Source organism: Haliotis rubra, unplaced genomic scaffold (genome assembly GCF_003918875.1).
Source record: "Haliotis rubra isolate DU_JTF1 unplaced genomic scaffold, ASM391887v1 Scf59, whole genome shotgun sequence".
Lineage (NCBI taxonomy): Eukaryota > Metazoa > Mollusca > Gastropoda > Lepetellida > Haliotidae > Haliotis > Haliotis rubra.
This window is the reverse complement of record NW_025767290.1, coordinates 1,796,068-1,817,255: the sequence shown is the minus strand read 5'-3', so window position 1 is coordinate 1,817,255 and position 21,188 is coordinate 1,796,068. Positions and strand designations below refer to the sequence as shown.

The 21,188-nt window shown below is 38.0% G+C and overlaps 1 protein-coding gene and 1 long non-coding RNA gene across 2 annotated transcripts in view; one reads left to right on the top strand and one right to left on the bottom strand.

Moving 5' to 3' along the window:
* The window catches only part of LOC124254979 (cAMP-specific 3',5'-cyclic phosphodiesterase 4C-like), a 471,981-nt gene that overhangs the window by 73,344 nt on the left and 377,449 nt on the right, over positions 1 to 21,188 (top strand).
* LOC124254980 lies at positions 1,207 to 17,023 on the bottom strand. Its single transcript, XR_006892594.1, has 3 exons — positions 16,900 to 17,023; positions 8,764 to 8,767; positions 1,207 to 1,218 (listed from the first exon to the last, which is right to left on the bottom strand). It is a non-coding gene; the product is annotated as an uncharacterized LOC124254980 (long non-coding RNA).

Genomic DNA, 21,188 nt, shown 5'->3' with positions numbered 1-21,188 from the left:
TCAAACACCCAAATCACATAACAATGACAGGTGTTCATGAATCAGAGTCAGCATGATCTGTAGCAGCCAACAAAATAAAGATCATGGTCACTGTACAGTTTGCCTTAAAATATAGCTGTTGATCATACATCCAAATCACTTATCAGTGACACTTGGTGGTCATGAACTGGTGAGTGTGAGAGCATCTGAGAGAAAATTCCATGTCTGTGCTGGTCAAGGGTGTCAATGTGAGAGTGTCGTCTCTGCCTGACTTGCCAGTTAAACGCTGAAATTAAGGTGTCTAGAATTCACACTCCAGTGGTTTGCCCAGACAGAATAAATGCAGTTCTCCTTTGGTTAGGGAATGTCCATTTTATTCTGAAAGGTTCCCAGTTAAAGAGTGTTAATATAAGTTTTAGTAACAGAGCGACCGTTTTATTATAAAACAAGCGAGCGGGTTATTCAAGTTGGAACTGGCCAGTAGGTTTGAGTGGCTCACTCTGTGCCCTTCTTGGCTGTGTTGAACATTGAACTGATCATGGTATCAACCTCTTGTGTATCAGACCAAGCCTCAGTTGTTTACACACTGCCATGTTATGGATGGATTACTGCTCAGCCTGGGATATAAATCTGAAGGTCAAATTAAAGAACAATTTCAAGTTACTGAATCAGTTATGACACCAGCTGTTCATGGATTAGGTCCACATTGTCTGTCCTGACGTAATGATCAAGGTCATTGCAAAGTTAAAGTAATATTTTATTATTAAAATAGTTTTTAATGATGTTAGTTCCTTATTTTAGCGGCAAGCCAACGGCCTTAAGTTACCGCTCTTCCTGTTAATTAGAGTTATCTCCCTTGACCTAATTCTTGTCGTCCTAGCGGTTGAAATGGCGGCATGCTTGATCTATCGTGACGAAAAATCAGTCAATTGGAAAGGAAAACCATAATGGCAGAAAGTATACAGGAGGTAAAACCCAAGCGCAAGACTGCTGGTAACCGGATGCAAGACGTGATGGAAGCTTTGAAAAGTCCAGTATCGCAGAAACATGGAAGATCAAGCCTTACACGAGTGTCCCCTGTGTTCTTGTCGACAAACGCCATGACAGCGTCATTGCAAAGTTAAAATATAGCTATTCATCAAACAACTATATTACCTATCAATGGTCCCAGGTGTTCATGAATCAGGTCAGCATGATCTTTAGCTGTGAAATAATGACCAAAGTAGTTGCAAAGTTAATCTTTATAATATAGTTATTTATCAAACACCCAAATCACATAACAATGATACAGTTTGCCTTAAAATATAGCTGTTGATCATACATCCAAATCACTTATCAGTGACACTTGGTGGTCATGAACTGGTGAGTGTGAGAGCATCTGAGAGAAAATTCCATGTCTGTGCTGGTCAAGGGTGTCAATGTGAGAGTGTCGTCTCTGCCTGACTTGCCAGTTAAACGCTGAAATTAAGGTGTCTAGAATTCACACTCCAGTGGTTTGCCCAGACAGAATAAATGCAGTTCTCCTTTGCAAGATCACGCAGCAAGCACTGATTATCCCTTGTTGCCCGCCATTGTTGAACTGGATGTGAACGTAAATATTCTGACTCAGAAAGTGGTGTATTGACAGCCAAACAGCAGACCAAACCTGTTTGACAGGGAGAAATCTTACGGTTTAGTCCAGACATGCAGGACATAAAGAAATCTAATTACACAGCAGATAGGACTGCTTGAGTTTGTAATCAGGGAGGGATCAGCCTGGAGGAGTAGAACCTGCTATCATCATCATCATCATCACCATCATCATCAATGTCATCATCATCATCATCAATGTCATCATCATCATCATCACCACCATCATCATCAACGTCGTCATCATCCTCATCATCACCATCCTCATCGTCATCATCATCACCACCATCATCATCATCAATGTCATCATCATCATCATCATCACCACCATCATCATCAACGTCGTCATAATCATCATCATCATCACCACCATCATCATCAACGTCGTCATCATCATCATTATTATCATCATCACTCTATATCACCATCTTCTTCATAATCACCATCATCATCATCACCTATACAACATCATCATCATCATCATCATCATCCCTGCAACATCACCACTATCATCCTCCTCCTCATCATCATCATCACCATCATCATCATCATCATCATCATCATCACCACCCATACAGCATTTGTATCTTTGATTTAATATTTAGTGCCCTTTCTAAACTTTTAGCCTTGTGCTCAGAAACAGGTATTGACTTGTGTCTTAATTGAGATCAGATTGTCACAGTTTCTGATCAATAAAACGAGTTCCAAAGAATAGGTCTAGGATGTTCTCAGAACTGTGAGCTTTACTGTATCAGTGAATGAGTGAGTGAGTGAGTGAGTGGGATTTAGCATACTCATACATCACTTTCTCTATGTAACCATTCATAAGTTGAAATTGTGTTTAAATCAGCATTTTTCTTTGCTGACCTATTAACTGAAAGATTTTGTTGTTGTTAGAATAAACATTGTTAAATATTGACACGAAGACTCTTGCTTACAACAGTACTGGCTAATTTGCTGTTATTAAATTCCCCCAACAAGTTTCCCAGACTCGCTGACGGGAGTAGTGACAGTGGGATTCTACTTCTTGTCAGGTTCTGAAACACTAAAAACATTAATCTGATTACATGTGATTACTTGAAAAATGGTGTAGATGAAGTGTTTTGCAAGACAAAAATCAATCCCATCAACTTTAAAGTAATTAGAGTAGGTGACTGGAGCCAGAAATCAGTCCCTATCAAAATAAAATTAAGTCTCTTGATGTATGTAGGTTGAAGTAAGCCATTACTGAATGTGTGTGATCAACTAGCTATATTCTGGTATATCAGTCTATATTCTGGTATATCAGTCTATATTCTGGTATATCAGTCTTTATTCTGGTATATCAGTCTATATTCTGGTATATCAGTCTATATTCTGGTATATCAGTCTATATTCTGGTATATCAGTCTTTATTCTGGTATTTCAGTCTATATTCTGGTATATCAGTCTATATTCTGGTATATCAGTCTATATTCTGGTGTATCAGTCTATATTTATCAGTTTATATTCTGGTGTATCAGTCTATATTTTGGTATATCAGTCTATATCTGGTGTATCAGTCGATATTTTGGTATATCAGTCTATATTCTGGTGTATCAGTCTATATTTTGGTATATCAGTCTATATTCTGGTATATCAGTCTATATTCTGGTATATCAGTCTATATTCTGGTGTATCAGTCTATATTCTGGTGTATCAGTCTATATTCTGGTGTATCAGTCTATATTCTGGTGTATCAGTCTATATTCTGGTGTATCAGTCTATATTTTGGTATATCAGTCTATATTCTGGTATATCAGTCTATATTCTGGTATATCAGTCTATATTCTGGTATATCAGTCTATATTCTGGTGTATCAGTCTATATTTTGGTATATCAGTCTATATTCTGGTGTATCAGTCTATATTTTGGTATATCAGTCTATATTCTGGTGTATCAGTCTATATTTTGGTATATCAGTCTATATTCTGGTGTATCAGTCTATATTCTGGTATATCAGTCTATATTCTGTTGTAGTCTATATTCTGGTGTATCAGTCTATATTCTGGTATATCAGTCTATATTCTGGTGTATCAGTCTATATTCTGGTATATCAGTCTATATTCTGGTGTATCAGTCTATATTTTGGTATATCAGTCTATATTCTGGTGTATCAGTCTATATTCTGGTATATCAGTCTATATTCTGGTGTATCAGTCTATATTCTGGTATATCAGTCTATATTCTGGTGTATCAGTCTATATTCTGGTGTATCAGTCTATCAGTCTATATTCTGTTGTATCAGTCTATATTCTGTTGTATCAGTCTATATTCTGGTGTATCAGTCTATATTCTGGTATATCAGTCTATATTCTGGTGTATCAGTCTATATTCTGGTATATCAGTCTATATTCTGGTGTATCAGTCTATATTCTGGTATATCAGTCTATATTCTGGTATATCAGTCTATATTCTGGTATATCAGTCTATATTCTGGTGTATCAGTCTATATTCTGGTATATCAGTCTATATTCTGGTATATCAGTCTATATTCTGGTATATCAGTCTATATTCTGGTATATCAGTCTATATTCTGGTATATCAGTCTATATTCTGGTGTATCAGTCTATATTCTGGTATATCAGTCTATATTCTGGTATATCAGTCTATATTCTGGTATATCAGTCTATATTCTGGTATATCAGTCTATATTCTGGTATATCAGTCTATATTCTGGTATATCAGTCTATATTCTGGTATATCAGTCTATATTCTGGTATATCAGTCTATATTCTGTATATCAGTCTATATTCTGGTGTATCAGTCTATATTCTGTTGTATCAGTCTATACTCTGGTATATCAGTCTATATTCTGGTATATCAGTCTATATTCTGGTGTATCAGTCTATATTCTGGTGTATCAGTCTATATTCTGGTATATCAGTCTCTATTCTGGTATATCAGTCTCCTGATATTTAGGAGTGTTGTAACCTAAATATCGGTATGTGAAAGGTTCTCAATGAATTAATGGATTAGTTTCAAAGTATTCTCATCTAATGGTAAAAATTGTATCTGTAGGCTGTTTGTAGTTTATATTTGTTTTTCAAATGGCACTCTGTCTTAGAGGTTCTGAGCTCTGTCAAGACTTTACATCCACCTACAGGGTTTTACGCGACACAAAAATATAGACAATGGATGCACACAAAAAATTCACTGCGTCCTGAGGGATGCATAATATTATTCATTGTACCGACAACACATCTACGACTTCGCTAGATGTTTGGCTCTTTCTTTCAGAGCAGCTATACATGCATCATTTCATCCACCAGTCCATATAATAAATGATTCATTTCACTCATCAATAAATATAAACTTCCGGGCATCAGCTAGTTTGGTTTGTACCAGTGGACATTTAACTCTTAAAGGACTTTCTTAAAAATGTTCAAGACTGGTTTTGGTACTTTACGTGTGACAAATACAAATTGGCCAAATATTTGCATAAAACGTTATTTGAGATAGGACCCTTCAAAATCTGTGATTATAACATAAAATAATTTAAAAAACTGTTTCAAGGACAAGTGTTGTGAGTGAGTGAGTGAGTTTAGTTTTATGCCACGTTCATCAATATTCCAGCTATATGGCATCGGTCTATAAATAATCGAGTCTGGGCTAGACAATCCAGTGATCAACAGTGTGAGCATCGGTCTATGCAATTAGAATACAATTACATGTGTCAGCCAAGTCAGTGAGCCTGACCTCCTGATCCCATTAGTCGCCTCTTACAACAAGCATGGGTTACTGAAGATCAATTCTAACCCTGATCTTCACGGGTGACACATTTTGCGTCAGTTGAATCCAAGAATCCTGTCTCATAGATTTGTCAAAGTGTTCATGTAAATGTATATACTATTATTGTTTCCTGTATCAAAATATGACAAATATTTATTTCAATATCACTTTCAGAAGAAGGACCAGTATTAAGTGATATATTGCAAAACAAATGGACATATTTCTTTTCTTTTTCAATTCCAGATTTAACAAAACCCTATACCACACATGCATTGGATACGTTCTTTTACAATATTTATCATGGAGACTCAGAATGCATAATTGTGTGTCTAGCATGTAGAATCTGTTTGTCAAGTTATAGACTCTCTTGTTTGCCTACTAATTTTTCCAGTCATTAACACTCAGTGTATCCATAAAGTGTACACAACCTGCCTTAAAAACACAAAACTTCAAGCTGTCTGAGGACTTTCAAGCATACTCCAAGCTTAAAATACAGAAGACTTCAAGCTGTCTCAGTTCTGTCAAGCATACTCCAAGCTTATAATACAGAAGATGTCATGCTGTCTCAGTTCTGTAAAGCATACTCCAAGCTTATAATACAGAAGATGTCATGCTCTCTCAGTTCTGTCAAGCATAAAGCTCAGAAGATGTCAAGCTTAAATATTACAGAAGACGTCCATGCGTCTCATGCTGTCTTCAAGCAGTTCTGTCAAGCATCAGAAGACGTCATGCTGTCTCAGTTCTGTAAAGCATACTCCAAGCTTATAATACAGAAGATGTCATGCTCTCTCAGTTCTGTCAAGCATACTCCAAGCTTAAAATACAGAAGACGTCATGCTGTCTCAGTTCTGTCAAGCATACTCCAAGCTTATAATACAGAAGACGTCATGCTGTCTCAGTTCTGTAAAGCATACTCTCAGTCCCTGTAGTCCCTGTTTTTATTGAAACCAATGCAGCAGTATATCAGACTTGTTGATCAGGTTTCGAGCAGCAGCCAGACAATGGCTACATATGTGGCGTTCACAGACAAGATAAATGGTTAATCATAAGGGAATTACCTCATCCACAACCAGGACAAAGCTGAAGGTGTCAGAATGGCATCATCTTCATATATCAATATATCGTGACTCCTGGATCCAGAGTCAGGCCGGTGCTGGTTACGAGGTGCTGTATCTGAGAGAGTGGCAATATGACAACCAACCATTGTACATTTTTCATTCTGTGGTCCTATGGTTGGGTTCTTCTGACTTTATTGCATGTAAGTGGCAAATGTTGATTAGATAAGTTCCCGTTATTAGCAGTTACAAGTAATTACAGTCAAATCCTGATGAGTCGAATCTCTGGGGACCAAGTAATAAATTCGACTTATCGATGTATTCGAGACATAAGTATGTCTATAAGGGTAGAAAAAAAGATGATCCTGTCCTAAGTCCTCCGCCTAAGCATTTGTTTATCTAATGATTTCCCTATCACTAATAGGGGCACCTTATCAGTTCCAGTCTGATTAGCACAGACAGTGATTTCCGTAAAATCACTAATCTGCCTTTTGAACTCACCCGTCAAAGGCGGAAAGGTGTGAGCCGCGCTGGTTTGTTAATTGGATCAGTTTGCTACACCAATCAACTTATCATTGACTGACTTCGGCTTATGTATACAAGATTGCTGTTGTTTGAATCTCATGGGACCAAATTTTCTTTTTGAGTCATCGTGTGTATTTATGATACGAATTCGTGTAACCGGAAATCAAATGATGACAACTATAACAGGGAATGGTTGGGACCGACAGGTACTTCGAGTTATGCATAATATTCGAGACACCGGCATTCGACTCATCGGGATTTGACTGTATTCATGAATCCCCATATCTGCTCTCTCTTAAAATATCCACATTAATTATGTTTGTTATTTTGTTTCTGTTGAGTAAATGGGTGTCATATATATATAACCTGAGTTGTCATGATGTGTTATAACTTATAGGGTTAGCGGTCACATTAGCATCTCATCCTCCCAGGTACCCATTCACTGATGCATGAAAATACATATATTTCAACTTAAGTCTCTTGCTCAGGGAAACACCACACATGCTTCAGTGTGGAGCAAAGACCTGGAATCTCTCAGGAGCCACCAAACACAGTCACCAATCTAAAGATTCTCCATGACCAACATGACCATGTGCCACTGGTATTTTCTGTCCATAAATAGTTTCCAAATCCCCCCATCTCCACACACTTTGAGCCTCATTTGAACTTCTATGGTGAGATTATGAAGCTATATATATTCACTTTTTCATCCTCAGTTGTCAATTAGTTTTTTATAAACTGCTAAAAAACAGCAGCATCAGCGTATCAATCTGAAAATCAGGATGGAAGCGCCGGCTGAAGCTCGAGGAAGACATACTGAAACTAAGCTCTCACATTAACACAGCTTACTCAGTGGTTGTCTGACAACCTACAGCGCCATTACTCACATATAGCCAGGATTCAGTAGTTGACGCTGAGTTGAGTCCATTACACTGTTTACCAGCTTCACATGTTTGATCAAATGGAACCCATTCTCATCCCGAAAAGTAATTTGCTGAAACAGTTACACCCTTCATGTCCAGTTACCTACATCAGGGGAGACTATGGTAATATGGCGCTGGTTGGGGAGAGGTCTTTCACACACAGACATTGCTCTTGTTTGTCCACTGATGAGACCGTAGTTGGGGATGTACAGAATGTGTAAGTGCAGCTGGAGCCTCTCTGGTATGCAGTTGGGATGCAGGACAACATGCTGGGATGTTCTATTGCCAAGTTCTTAGCATTGTCAATGCTGATATGTTTGTCTTGATTCTTTGAAGGTGGGGGCTACAAGGTTTGGAATGGTAATGGACTGATGCTAATGTCTGTTGGTGCTTGAGAAGTCAGATTAAGGATAGTTACAGTATTTACTGTATTAGATGTTGGAACTCTCGTAGTCCATGCTTGTTCGGGTAGTGGGGTAGCCTATAGTGGTTAAAGTGTTCGCTTTCGATCTATCCTATCTCACTCACTCTATCTATCTATCTATCTATCTATCTATCTATCTATCTATATCTATCTATCTATCTATCTATCTGATATGTGATATGTGCTGGTTATGTTCTGTACAAAAATACAAGCCAGGCTTCTAGTACCCACCAGATTTCTGATAGAGGAAGGGTACATTATTTTATTAATTGAATGATTGCAACAGTAACTTATAATAATCACATCCGCTCATTTCTGTCATCTTTGGAAACAGTCAACGGAATGTTGTTAAGTTTTGTTTGTTGTTTGACAATCACACCATGTAACGGCCGTAATGTCCAAGAGGTGATGCTCATGACATCAATCATTGGCTTGTGTGATCCAGGCTCCATTATTTATGCCATCATATAGCTAGAACATTCCTGAGTGCAGCATTAAACAGCAAAACAAACACATTCTACATCATGTCGGGTATGCCTAATTGTTCTCTAACTGACCTTGGCTGAAACTTAGAACAAGTTTTTCTTTAATCATATTTTTCACAAGGTATTAGAGCACTTGAACTGCAAGCAACACTACACTGTTTGATCTGATTGTGAACAATATTGCCGACTCACAAATAAATTGGAAATGTCACATTTTCCCATTGATCAGGAAGTTCTACATTTGCTGTTGTGAAATGTACAACACAGTGCTGACCATTTGATACTGTGTTGGTGCTTGAACTGGGGTCGGATTCTTGAAATAGCTGAAATAGAGAATTCTTGAAGAAAATGCTGGATTTGATTTTATTCAGGCTTACAAACAAAATAATCCTTTAGTTAATGTGCTGGATATACTGACAGTCTTTTTTTAAAGTGAATCTTTTATGCTTTTGAACAAATATTCTATCTGTTACAAAAGAGTGATATACATGTGTAGCTGGTAAATTGCACACTGTGTTTTAAAACAATCTTCACTTACTCAGTGTCAAAGATCATACGAGATCTAGCTTCTGTGTCATTTTCAAATAACTTGATATCTTCATGTTAAAGAGACCGCCTCCGTGATGTATTGGTTAGAGAGTCCGCCCGGAGAGCGTCAGGTCGTTGGTTCGATCCCCGACCGCGTCATACCAAAAGACGTTAAAATATGGTACTTGTTGGTCCCTGCCTGCCGCTCAGCATTAATGGGTACAACAAGGACTGGTCGGCTCGGAGTCAGTATAATGTGTCTGAGTGGGGTATTCATGCTTCACTGCGGCATGGTATCTCAGTGGGCTAGCACTATAAAACCAGCTTCAGTCTGGGCTAGTACAAGCAGCCGCACCTACACATACACACGCATGCACGTCGTCATATGGGCGAAATATTCTCAAGCACGACGTTAAACCCAATTTCACCTCACCTCATGTTAAAGAAATGATGACACATTCTTAGTGTTATTGATGACAACCTGTCATTTTATGGTCACAAAAAAAGTAAATGTAACCTGAGGAAATCTTGCCAAATTCAGACCTGCAATGGGCAAGATTGATGGCAAGAAATAACATGCTGAAAGTGCTGTTCATTTCCTCCTAATAAGCAGATGATCCATTTTGTTCAATATTCATCTGACTTGGTTGTCCATAACATGAGGCAGTGCACATTAATTGTTAGAGTTATGTCTGTTATGTGTTCATGTGACTCCCTGAAGGTTCAACACTGCGTGAGCAGGTATTGAAAAATCAGTCGGAGACAACACCCGAGATTCCTCCCTCCCTTCAGAGATCACTCCTGAGATCTCTCCTGAGATCACTCCTGAGATCACTCTTGATGTATGTCCAGGATCACTTGTGAGATCACTCCTGGTGTCAGATAATGCCACAGTTCCATTAATATCAATGTCAACATGCATGTGTTGTAAAACCGTATCCCTGGACACATGGGACGTTTGGCAGAAAGGATGTCTTCCTGAAAGAATGATATCTAAAATTGGAACGGTGAAGATCACCTTAAGAAGTTGTAATTTCTGACATTATGCCGATTCCTGTAACTTATGTGTCCTTCAGTGATCGAGGTATGCATATTTGGTCATTGTCCTTTGGTATTGAAAACATGTTGCACATTTCCAATCTGTTTAGGCCTGACTTAACGCCCATCAACAAGACTCGCCCTGAGCTCCAACTGGCGAGAATGAGCATGTACCAGCTCAAGGTTGGTGCTGACACCTCTTCAGTCTTCAGCTTGATGCTCATTTTAAAAAGTACAAGAATCAAATTGAACCCTGAAAAGAGAAAAGAACTTGTTTTAATCTGACCTTGATCTCATAAGGAAATAGGTACAACATTAATATCACAGTAACATGAAAATAACCTGTTTGTTCATAGTGAGCTGTGAAGGAATATTAAGACATCACGTTGCATATTTTCACATTATTGCATGTGGGAGAATGCATGATGGGAAATCCTGCCCGATGAACGATGGATAAAGGTATTACCATGATAATTAAGATAGATCTATTCCGACAATTGTGTTAGGAGTGGAGTCCGTTACTGCCTTGTCCTGGGAGGAAGGGAAAGGGTCAGCAAGTTTGGGTAATCATTTAATCAGACTGACGGCCATCTGGAGTTGGATTGGATTCTTGTTGGCATTGGAGCTGATTACCAACTTGAATAATTCAGTGAAGAGGAAACAGAATTGTTTGGTGACAGTGTAGGGGTACATGGAATGTCTGTCGTCAGACTCTGAATCTGTCTCACCAGACCAATGTTGGTGGTTGAGTAAAACATCTGCTCTTCATCCTGGTTTCTTTCATCCCACTTTGAAAACTTTTTATTGAAAATGGTATTGAACCCAACCCTCTTTAGTGCACCCTGTGGGCATTCTTGGTTAGATAAGGTTCCTGCGAGTCTATGGATATTGTCAGGCTCGATGATTCGGTTGACTGCATGGCATCCTCCTATGATGAATTGTTGCGTATGACATCAATAACTTGATTGTCTGGTCCAGACTCGATTATTTACAGACAACTGTCGTCTAGCTGGAAAATAGTTTTCTATGGCATTCTTACGAATGTGACTTTGAGGGTAAAAGCTTTTCATATAGTTACATTTTGATGGTTAACTGAGAGAATGTTGTGTTTCAAATGGGAGTACACTCAGTCATAATTTAGAGATCCATCTTTTTATCCTCCCAGTTGAGTGGGTGAGTGAATATGGTTTTACGCCACTCTTAGCAATATTCCAGCAATATCACTGTGAGGGACACCAGAAATGGGCTTCACACAGTGTACCCATATGGGGAATCGAACCTGGGTCTTCGGTGTGATGAGTGGTCACTTTAACCATGAAGCTACCCTCCTCCCAGTTGAGTCACAGACTTAAGTTCAGTAATAAAACTTCAAACTAGGTCTGTTTTAGACTATTCATAGTCTGTCATACAGACCCTGAAGCAAACATATCCAAGAAAGCCCACGCAAGTCTAGAAAATGTGGCAAGTCTAGATTTCCAGAGCTTCTGAAAATGAAGAAAGTCTCTGGGCTACTTTTCAATATATTATATATATTTATCACTAAGAGCTTTTTTTTCTGTAAAATATGTTCATTTCAGAGACTATTCATTAAAACCAACAAAACACCTGACAATTATGTTTTAAAAACTGTTTAACAAAAACACATTATTTCAGATAAAGTGAGACTAATTTTTTTTTTTTCCAGTGGCATTTTCTAAGACATATCATGTTGGGTTTCTTAAAAATGTCAGGCTCTTCAATCAGAATATCAAATTTATTTAGTCCGTAAGTAGTTAGATGTGAATTAAATGCAGGCTAATTGTATAGTCAGGAGTGTACATGTGGTTAACCGGGAACGTAATAGCAAATAATGGCATCATTGTCTTGCAATCAGAGGGTCAGAGTGTCTAGCTTTTATCTATTAATGCAGAGAAATAGTGTAAGTGAGGACATGGCAAATAGACACTTGACATTACAGCAGAGAGAAGTCTCATCTCTTCCACAAATGGAGATGAAGTGCCCAAACAGGCAACAGCTGTGGAGTAAATCGTACCACTTTTAGAGAGTTTACCATTTTTAGAGCTATTGGGAAGGTGCGTTCGGGCAAAAATTGTATCAAAGAAGCCTAACTCAATCAATTTGTCTGGAGCGATGCTAGTCTGGATCATTGTCGAGCTGAATGTCAGGGTGTCTCCTGGACACAAACAGATATATCACTGGATTACTGGACCTAAGTCAGTTAATCATCAGAGTTATCTCCCTTGTAAACAGATTCCCAAAACTGGGAGATGGAAATCTGAGGAATATGACTCAGATTTCCAGTTGTGGCAATATTTGAGAAGAAAAGTGATGAGAATAGTTTTGAGGATGTTTACTCCGTTTGTGCTTCTCAGTTTTTGTGAAAAACATATGAATTTGTTCTTTATTCTTTTTAACTAGAATCTTATTCAAATTAACATACATTTTATTGAAAATAGGTAGGAGAATTAATGGATTTTTTTTTTTTTTTAGAAATGCCTATCCTAAATGTAGCTAAATTTAAAATCAAATGAGAATTCTTTTGCCCAAATTATAATCAAACAAACCATAGGTTAATGATTGAAAGAAATTTCTAGTGAAAGGTTTACATGGTTTTATAAAGTATTATTATATCCTTTTTTAATTTTGGTTTCCTAAAAAAAAATAATAATAATTTTTTGGTTGTTTACCTTGTTATCAAAATTAAAATTAATTTGTTATGGCCTAATGAGCAAGATTATGCAGGCTTCTGTTTAGACAATCCCTTTTTATCATATAATCAGGCAAATTTTGGCTCAGGTGACAAAAAAGAATAAAATTACCAAAAAGATAAAAGATGTCACTGCCATGCTTAATCCATTATGGCAGGAAATCGAAACGAGTAGACTCTACTTCACAAATGCCATCTCATGGAATAGAGAGACAAAGGTGGTCTTCTGATGAAGTTTTATGATCTGTATTAAGGCATGCGATTACCTCATCCTGGAAGATATAAAGGATGCCATGTTGTTATCAATAAAAAAACATCAGTCACAGATCCAAGTTTCATGTCCCGTCTTCTGCAGCAACATGATATGACAGCGTTGAAATCTGTTCCATCAATTCTGGTCTAACCTGGGTTTTATCTTTAGATTTTGGAAGTTGCCAAGAAAACACCAATAGGCACCAAGGGTAATAAATTGGCCATTATTCCAAGAATATGCCACTTCTGGCTGTTTCTTGACTTGGACCACACCTTCCCGACGCCAAGCGCTACATGTGCAATCCGTAATGATACAAAAGTGAAATGTACGTTCTTAGTTCTCAGTATTTTTGTGAATGAAGAGTCTGCTGAAGTGTTTAACAGAGGTTGGCTATATTTAGAATAAATGTTTGGTATGGTTAAAGGTGATCTTTGTCAAGGTGATATTGATGTGAAGGTACAGCATGTATATATTCTAGTACATGAAGAGTGATCACTTACTTTCTCTTAATTCCAGCTTTAATTTTAATTAATGGTGTAATTTTTAGAAAGTATCGCAACAATACTGATATTGATTACTCATTGTACTGTGTTGTATAGAGGAAATGTCCACAGTGTTACATGTATTGTGAGTGGCTGATTTACGGTTAATTGAGGTGAGGTGAAATTGGGTTTATCGTCGTGCTTGAGAATATTTCGCTCATATGACGACGTGCATGCGTGTGTATGTGTATGTGCGGCTGCTTGTATTAGCCCAGACTGAAACTGGTTTTATAGTGCTAGCCCACTGAGATACCATGCCACAGTGAAGCATGAATACCCCATTCAGACACATTATACTGACTCCGAGCCGACCAATCCTTGTTGTACCCATTAATGCCGAGCGCCAGGCAGGGACCAACAAATACCATATTTTAACGTCTTTTGGTATGACGCGGTCGGGGATCGAACCCTCGACCTTCCGCTCTCTGGGCGGACGCTCTAACCACTACACCACGGAGGCGGTTACTGTTAATTGAGTGAGAAGGGGAGTAAATGGAATACCTTACTAAGGATGGAGTCATGTTTGGTGACTTTGGGTTGAATGAGTGGTTAGGTTAGGGTTGAGTGATTAAATTAAAGTTGAGTGTGTGTGAGTGGGTGGGTGAATTAGGATGTCTGTGTCAGTGGTAATAAGCACATGAAACAATGTGTATGTATTCTCAGGTTATTATCCATAATGTTCCATGTCATAATTACATCAAATTTCTCAATGCTATTAAAAACTGAAAACTGAATATTTTGGGGGGCATTCAGCAAAACTCCAATATTTTTGTGCATGGTTGACAAGACTGAAACCATAGTATTGTATTTGTAATATATGGTCAGTTCATCCTGGAAGATATAAAGGATGCCATGTTGTTATCAATAAAAAAACATCAGTCACAGATCCAAGTTTCATGTCCCGTCTTCTGCAGCAACATGATATGACAGCGTTGAAATCTGTTCCATCAATTCTGGTCTAACCTGGGTTTTATCTTTAGATTTTGGAAGTTGCCAAGAAAACACCAATAGGCACCAAGGGTAATAAATTGGCCATTATTCCAAGAATATGCCACTTCTGGCTGTTTCTTGACTTGGACCACACCTTCCCGACGCCAAACGCTACATGTGCAATCCGTAATGATACAAAAGTGAAATGTACGTTCTTAGTTCTCAGTATTTTTGTGAATGAAGAGTCTGCTGAAGTGTTTAACAGAGGTTGGCTATATTTAGAATAAATGTTTGGTATGGTTAAAGGTGATGTTTGTCAAGGTGATATTGATGTGAAGGTACAGCATGTATATATTCTAGTACATGAAGAGTGATCACTTACTTTCTCTTAATTCCAGCTTTAATTTTTAATTAATGGTGTAATTTTTAGAAAGTATCGCAACAATACTGATATTGATTACTCATTGTACTGTGTTGTATAGAGGAAATGTCCACAGTGTTACATGTATTGTGAGTGGCTGATTTACGGTTAATTGAGGTGAGGTGAAATTGGGTTTATCGTCGTGCTTGAGAATATTTCGCTCATATGACGACGTGCATGCGTGTGTATGTGTATGTGCGGCTGCTTGTATTAGCCCAGACCGAAGCTGGTTTTATAGTGCTAGCCCACTGAGATACCATGCCGCAATGAAGCATGAATACCCCATTCAGACACATTATACTGACTCCGAGCCGACCAGTCCTTGTTGTACCCATTAATGCCGAGCGCCAGGCAGGGACCAACAAATACCATATTTTAACGTCTTTTGGTATGACGCGGTCGGGGATCGAACCCTCGACCTTCCGCTCTCTGGTCGGACGCTCTAACCACTACACCACGGAGGCGGTTACTGTTAATTGAGTGAGAAGGGGAGTAAATGGAATACCTTACTAAGGATGGAGTCATGTTTGGTGACTTTGGGTTGAATGAGTGGTTAGGTTAGGGTTGAGTGATTAAATTAAAGTTGAGTGTGTGTGAGTGGGTGGGTGAATTAGGATGTCTGTGTCAGTGGTAATAAGCACATGAAACAATGTGTATGTATTCTCAGGTTATTATCCATAATGTTCCATGTCATAATTACATCAAATTTCTCAATGCTATTAAAAACTGAAAACTGAATATTTTGGGGGGCATTCAGCAAAACTCCAATATTTTTGTGCATGGTTGACAAGACTGAAACCATAGTATTGTATTTGTAATATATGGTCAGTCCAGAGAAATGTGGTTCCATCCATATTGTCAGCAGTGAGTGAGTTTAGTTTTAGGCCACTTTTAGTAATATTCCAGTAAAATTCCAGCAATATCACGGCAGGGGACACCAGAAATGGGCTTCACACATTGTACCCATGTGGGGAATCGAACCCAGGTCTTAGCCGTGACGAGCGAACACTTTAACCACTGAGCTACCCCACCACCCCCATATTGTCAGCAACTACTGATTCATCTCAAATCAAAGCTGATCCAATTTCTAAAATATGAAGAATACTCTTTTCAACATTTCAAATATCCCCAAACAAAATGGTCAGTCCGAAGCAATGTGGTTCCATGCATATTGTCAGCAATTACAGATACAGATTCAAAGCTGAGTCAATTTCAAAATATGAAGAATACTTTTTCCAACATTTCAAATGTCCCCACAATGGTCAGTCCAGAGAAAGATCTGGCTTCTCCTGTATTGTCAGTGATTGCAGATGCTGATTCATCTCAAGTCACAGCTGATCCAATTCTGTGTATACCCTGGTCGCCCGAGGCGTCCTGAGGCGACTACTGTAAGCCTCTTCCTTCTGATACTCTACTAAGTACTTGATAAGATTCCGTGTTGCTTTAAGCTGACTATATCAAACCTATGATCAATGGCTAGCCTTACTTACCATGTTTGCAAATCAATCAATACAACTAATTGATCAATATTGGTACCTGCTTTACTAGAGATGTGCTTGTGTGTAGAGAGAGAGCTTAAACCAAAGATTACCATTGTTATCGAAATAGAATATGTTTGACGATTGATGGATACTGAAGGTGAAGGTGGGGCTCTCTCATACCTCAACCTGAAGAATCCAAAACTACTCACGAAGTCTACATTACTTTGACCGGGATTTACAGGACACAAATTCCTGTGTCCTATATGCATAAAAATTGACAATGGACACAACATAATTTATTAGCGCGTCCACAGGGACTCAGAAAAAGTCCAAATACTTTTTGTAGAAATTCCAATCAAGTGACAATAAGTTATCAATGAGTTTGTTACAAGCTGGGTTATGGTATTATTTGCAATTTAATTACTGTAACAATGTGATGATCATGATACACAATACAATAACAGTATTAATAATAATATTTAAGTGTCTGGGACCCCCATTTTGTTGTCCAGGACCCCTGAAAAGTAAGAGTTTGAGTCCCAGGGACCCTCAAATACAGGACTCCATGTAAATCCCTGATCTGACATTTTCTCCTTGATTTCTTGTTTTGCTGTTCAACACAATTTCTTGGCCTCTTTCTGTTATGTGATTGAGGTCAATTTAACAAAAACATTCTTAAGTATACTCTTTAAAACAGGATCGTGAAATCATGTATATTTGATATGTTATTTATTTGCCTTCATTTGATCATCATGGATCACCCTAAAGGAGACACAGTGATATTGGCAGCATATTGGTGAAATCTACACTGAACTAAACAAATACGAAAAGTATTATTTTATGATTGAAGGCTATGTTTCTCTAAATGTGTAAAGTACATAAAAATATTTCCCTAACAACAGCTAAATGTTTTACCTATTCCGTGAAAACTAGCTCACATATTTTATCGCTTTTGTGCATGTGATAGTTACACACACACTGACACTACCTGCAACCGTTTGACAGCATGATATCATATTGTGTCATTTATCACGACTGTTATCATCTATCTGACACTTTGTTATCAGATTTTTAGATTTTTATTCACACTGGAAAGATTATTTTTTGATAAGATGCAACAAAATCAACGTATAAAATTTCTATCTATGTGCAGCACATGTTTATCAGATTTCGTGTATTTATCAGGTACCTCAGTCTATCAGAAGCAGGTGTCCTGGGCTGACATCATCCTTTTTGTTACTGACAGAAAGTTACATTCAACAAACTAAACTGTAAATCTGTCAAAGCCTTATACTCTCGTATCAACCATTAAATTTTATCTGTAGATTTACTGATATTTTTAGCTATTTTTTTTAAATAGCAGAGCAGTTATTTTTCTTCGTTTCAAATGATCACTACTGTGGTTATGTGTTACATATGAAAAAATTTGTTCAGTCATCGACGAAACTTACTTTGGTCTCGTGTTTTATTGCGAAAACAATATGTTGACATAATGGTCCAACAACAAACATCACTTCTAATGAGTGAAAATATTCCACTTGTGATATATATTCATACTCTGTCAACTTCACATTGTTTCAGGCATGAATATGTGTAATCTTGTAGCTGCTGTAGAATACAGTGACTTCTGCAAGCTGCTGATCACTTCACTCACAATTTTGCTCATGTAAACAAAAAGGGCTCAAGATAAGGGCCATATCAGCGTATGTAAAGATAAAAACTATGCATGATACAGTAGGAAATAATTTAGAAAACGTAGCAGATACGCACCACAGCAATGGTGTACGGTCTTAGAATCATTTACAGACATATTTATCTGAAAACGTATTGTTTTATTGTTTATTGACCTGTTTTGACAAGAGAAGCAATGTTGTGGTGCATATATGAAACGAACCACAAGATTACTGATACACCATTAAATTCCATTCAATGCTCTAAACATACTCTTAAGGTTTTCCAGTACTCCTATATTGAAAACAATAAGGAGTACATACTCCCTGATGTTGAAACATTATCTGGAGCCCTGAAACAATATAGAATGAAATTTGAATTTCAACCAGATTTCAAACATGAGCCAAGAAATACAGCAAACACATTTTGTGACCAGATATGTAATTTATGTAATTACAGATTTTTTTACATGATACACATGCTTTCAAGTGTGATGAAGCATAAACACACATTATGGCTTATATCCTGCTCTTGGCTCTCTACGTAGCTGAAGGTTATTTTAAATGGAATGTGCTCAATGCTGAAGAAAATATGTTGCTGTTTTTTAAATCATTGTTCCATCTGATTCGACTAATTTAAAACAAACAAAACCGAGAACTGCATCAGAATATCGATGAATACTTAGTGTTTCAGGACAATGAGTTGTGTGATCCTGTGGTGTCCGTGCGAGAGGAAAAAATCTATGGAAGACAATGTTGAGCTGTATGCCTGATATTTACATACAGAAAACATGTGTCTTTGCAAAGAAAGCACTTGCATAAAAATGTGGAAGATGTACATTGTGTTGCCTGCCATGAGTCACTTACTTAATTATTCAATAATTCTGTTAAAGGCTGAGTGACAAGGTGATAATATATTACACATTTGGACAGGGGTACACGTATATTTCAGTCCAAAGTCAGAATTTTGGGTAATATCTCCATGAATGTGTTGGAAGCTTATGGCTTTATATTCACTTGTTCATCACTGCTTTTGAGTGAGTGAGTGAGGAAGTATGGTTTTATGCCACTTTTAGCAATATTCCAGCAATATCACGTTGGGGGACACTAGAAATGAGCTTCACACATTATGAAGACGCAACTATTGGGAAAGGGGTGTCAGTAAGTTTGAAGTTATTTTAACCACTTTGGACTGTACATTCAATTTAAGGCAACTGAGAATTTGACATGACAATATCCAGTTTGACATGCTTGGGTGTAAACCATGGATTTGCAGGAATCAGACTGAGTATGACAAAACTTGATGACTTGAAACTATGATGACATGTGTCAACCACACGTCAGTGAACCTGACCACCTGATCCCATTTGTCACCTCTAACGACAAGCACTGAGTTGCTGAAGACAGATCTAACCCAGATTTTCACAGGCCAGACTTAGCAGGAACTGGGGCATTGGGGTAGCCTAGTGGTTAAAGCGTTGTCACGCCAAAGATCTGGGTTCGACTCCCTATATGGGTACAATGTGTGAAGCCCATTTCTGGTGTCCCCTGCCGTGATATTGCTGGAATATTGCTGGAATATTGCTAAAGCGGTGTAAAACCATACTCACTCTCACTTTGCAGAAACAAGATGAGCTTTCAACAGAAGTATTTTGACTGAAAGAAAATAAATTATCATTAACCTGATAACAATCTTATGCTATGAGACTCTGAGCCAGTGGGCCAGGTGAGGTGAGGTGAAATTGGGTTTAACATTGTACTTGAGAATATTTCGCTCATATGACAACGTGCATGCGTGTGAATGTGTGTGGCTGATTGTACTAGCCCAGACTGAAGCTGGTTTTATAGTGCTAGCCCACTGAGATACCATACCGCAGTGAAGCATGAATACCCCACTCAGACACATTATTCTGACTCCGAGACGACCAGTTCTTGTTGTACCCATTAATGCCGAACGCCAGGCAGGGACCAACAAGTACCATATTTTAATGTCTTTGGTATGACGTGGTTGGGGATCGAACCCGCGTCCTTCCGCTCTCTGGGCGGACGGTCTAACCACTACACCACGGAGGCGGACCCTGGAACTCAAACTCACACTATACACAACCACTGTTACCATGTGTCATATAAACGGGGGTATTTATGGATGTCAACTTCTGTAATATGAGGACGTATTACAGAAAGTGACACTTATTAAATTCCCCTTCATATGTATCACTTCTAAAGGTCTTCCAAAGACTTTATGCATATTTCACTTTGTAATAAATGCATCTTATCAAAACTTAATATAGGATGCAATTTTAAAAAGTTTTCTTTTGAAATATACAGTGGTAGTTACCGTTTATTTGCTTTTCGTACAAATCCCTTCTTGACGCCTATGTCCAAATGGGATAATGTTAGTGACATTGTCCAACTGTTCATCTTATTCTCGTCAGATCAGGTCATTAACTGTTAAAGACATCACAGCTCACTGATGTTTGTCACAAGTCAATTGGTCATTATTTATTAATGCCTTGAGAGCTTGACACTGTGCAGGTTTTCCCTGACACTGATAATTTAATACTTATTGATCCTGGTTGTTAACGCACAGCCGTCATTGTGCAACTGTTGCAGTTTGATGTTATGCATGTGCAGCTGAATGCATGAGTTCGCTCAGTGCACATGGGGCATTGGCTGCGTTAGACTTGCAAATATATCTGTATCATGTTAGGAGTTCTTGTAAAACTTATGGCAAAATGGTCATAAATGTATTGTTATTGATTAGTTTCTGAGTTTTTGCCTTCTTCTTACTGTGAATTCCAACCTTGTCCTATGTGTTGAAAACTGCAATATTCTCCTTGATAGGCAA